The sequence below is a fragment of the Sorex araneus genome, chromosome 5 (assembly GCF_027595985.1).
Source record: "Sorex araneus isolate mSorAra2 chromosome 5, mSorAra2.pri, whole genome shotgun sequence".
Lineage (NCBI taxonomy): Eukaryota > Metazoa > Chordata > Mammalia > Eulipotyphla > Soricidae > Sorex > Sorex araneus.
This window is the reverse complement of record NC_073306.1, coordinates 166,158,404-166,161,720: the sequence shown is the minus strand read 5'-3', so window position 1 is coordinate 166,161,720 and position 3,317 is coordinate 166,158,404. Positions and strand designations below refer to the sequence as shown.

At 39.0% G+C, this 3,317-nt stretch overlaps 1 non-coding gene across 1 annotated transcript; it reads left to right on the top strand.

Annotated features, from left to right (window-relative positions):
- The first annotated feature begins 1,749 nt into the window (after positions 1-1,749).
- LOC129405285 (U6 spliceosomal RNA) lies at positions 1,750-1,856 on the top strand. The gene has a single exon (XR_008630463.1). It is a non-coding gene; the product is annotated as a U6 spliceosomal RNA (small nuclear RNA).
- Positions 1,857-3,317: the final 1,461 nt, after the last annotated feature.

Here is a 3,317-nt window from a genome sequence, read left to right as displayed (position 1 = left end):
CTCAAGCCCTATAAATTTATTGAGAAGACTTCTTTTAGTTAAGCTTGAGGGGAAAATATATAGATATTGTTCTTGGAACACATATGGAAGTGCTCAGGACTAATAACTGGTTCTGGGCTCATGGACCACCTCTGGTGAACTCAGTGGTACATTTCAGGTTGCAGGGATCTAGCAAAAGCCATAATTGCTGTTCTATCATGGCTACTGTGTGTATAATTGATCAACAAGTGGTTGCTTATTACTTTTCAAGACAGGCATATCCCATTTTTAAGAACAATTTAAGATTAATGCCAGCCAACACATTATATAAACAGAGGATCTATATTCTAGTTTTCAGTCTATGATCTATCAAAAAAACTTTGTCAAGTGTTTGCAGAATGATTGCAAATATCAATAAATAAGCTTTTGACAGCAGAATTGATCCATTTAATATCACTAACATACTATGATTTACAATACCATTAATGAAAGCATTTTATAAATATAATATTCCAACACCACACCCTCCACCAGAGTACCCTGCCACTTTAAACCCCAATCCCCTACTGCCCCCAACCCCCAAGTCTATTCTCCCACCATGATAGTGATAAACTCAGCTCCACAATGGGACTGGGCCTCCTCCCCCCAGCTCTCCAGTTTTCTAGTAGTTTGGCAGTCACACCCATAAACTGTCCCCTCCCCCCACCTCCCTGGCACTGTATAATCTCACTAGTGGCCAAGATCCAGAGACTCTGAAATAAAGTTTCCAGAAGAGAGGGACACAGAATGTCCTGCAGTGTGCAACCGTGAATGACCTCTTATAATCTAGCAAACTGATGCAACAAAAGTAGCACACATTTGTTTGAGTTTAACATACATGTTTGCAATTTCTTATACAAGGCTCCAGGATGAAATACAATAGTCTTCACACACTTCCTCCTTACTGTGGTGAGAAGGTGCAGATGGTGGAATTCATGTTTGAATATTATTTGTAATGAATTATTTTGAAGATTATAAAAATAAAATATATATTAAAAAAACTCAGCTCAACAGACCAATTCTCGATTTCAATTACCTTTGGCCATTTGTTATTCCCTCATTAAGTTTCTTTACATTCCACTTAGGAGATAGGCCATTTGGTGTACACTCCTCTCCTCTGAATAACTTCACTTAGCATAATATTCTTCAAATTCATCTCAATGTACCAGTAAATTTCTTTATCCAATCATCGATCTGTTCTTGGACCATTTGGTTGTTTCCAGATTTTGTTTATTACAAATAGTGACATGTGCATTTTTTAAAATATCAATCGGTTGTCTCAAGCCAACCTCAACTCAACTCGACAACACATTATATGATATGATACGTAAGAAATGAGAAATGGACCGGTGGCCTGTGGTGAAGGCAGGCCCGCAAGCAGGACAGGCACGACAGGATGCACGGGTGGCTATCAGCGGATGGACAGTGGTCTCCCCAGGAACATTTTGGGACGACAGGTGAAGGATGGGCTACTTAGGCTTAAGTAAATACAGATGCCCAGGAGTAAATTTATTTTGGAGTCAATTAAATCCCATATTACATAGCATAGCATCAATTGTCTTCCTGTGTCTATACTAAAAGGACACGGATAAACAAACCATACAAATGACATAAAGGAAATAGAAGCGCTATATAGAATTATTAGTTGTGCCTCAGTTCCTCTGTTGTAGAAGTTGTTCAATAAACCATAAGCTCCCTGCGGGGGCAGCAAAGTGTTATCCAGCAGTGACAGCACTCGCTTTGGTAGCACATATACTAACATTGAAATGACACGGAAAAAATTAGCAAGGCCCCATGGCAAGGATGACACACAAATTTGTGAAGTGTTTCAAATTTAATAAAAAAGAAAAGAAAAAGCATAGTGCTGCTACAAATGGAACTGAGGAAATGCCTTTTCTTGATAGAAATGTTGGGCATTGGGGCAGACACTAAGAAATGAAATTGCTGAGTAATATATGGAAGCCCAATTCTTAGCTTATTGTCAAAACCGGTTGAATCAGTTACCACTTATGCCAGCAGTGGATGACGGTTGTTTTTCCCCCCACATGCATGCGAGCAATGGTTTATTATTTCTTTACGATGTGCGGCAATCTCACTGGTGTGAGGTGATATATCACTGCTGTTTGTTTTGCATTTCCTGATCAAAAGGATGGAAAGTATTTTTTCATGTATATATGAAAAAATACATAATGGATACGAGTTATCTTTAAGAATGTTTCTGTTCAGGGGCCAGAGCGATAGCACAGTGGGTAGGGCGTTTACCTTGCACGCGGCCGACCTGGGTTTGATCCCTGGCATCCCATATGGTCCCCTAAGCACTGCCAGGAGTAATTCCTGAGTGCAAAGCCAGGAGTAACCCCTCAGCATCACTGGGTGTGACCCAAAAAGCAAAAAAAAAAAAAAAAAAAGAATGCCGCTTATTTGAAGGGAACACCAAGTAAAATGTGGTAGGAGGTCATGCGGGGGAGGGGTGATGTGTGCTGAATGTAGACTAGAGACTAAACACAATGGCCGCTCAACACCTTTATTGCAAACCACAACACCTAATCAGAGAGAGAGAACGAAAGGGAATACCCTGCCATAGTGGCAGTTTGGGGTGGGGGGAGATAAGACTGGGGAGTGTGGTGTGGGAGGGATGCTGGTTTACTGGTGATGGAGAATGGGCACTGGTGAAAGGAAAGGTTCTGGAACTTTGTATGGGGGAAACATGAGCACAAAAATGTATAAATCTGTAACTGTACCCTCACGGTGATTCACTAATTAAAAATTTAAAAAATTAAAAAAGAATATTTCTGTTCATCCCACACTCCAATTTTATGATGGGACTGATTTGTTTTTTTGTTTTACAAATGCTTTACATATCAGTATTAAGCCTTTGTCAGATGAGTGATGGAAAATATTATTTCTCAATCTATATGGAGTCTTTTTACTCTGGTCATAATTTCTTTTGCAGTGCAGAAGTTTCTTGATTTAGATTAGTCCCATTTGTTTGCTTAACCTTGTTTCCATTTATTTGTAATGACATGGAATGATTAAAATGCCTTTGTATTCTATACCTATGTTTTCTCCTATAATTTATTGATTCAGTTCCATTTCTTAATTGACTTCTGTGCATGGTGTGTGATAGTGCTGTGATACTCGTGGTGTGAGTCTGAGTTTATGTATTTTTATGTGATTAATTTTCTTTACACCATTTTTGGAAGAGGTTTTATGTCCTCTACTTCTTACTTTTTATCTGTTGTCAAAGATTAGCTGTCCATATACTTGAGGATCTGTCTTCTGGATCTCAATTCTATACA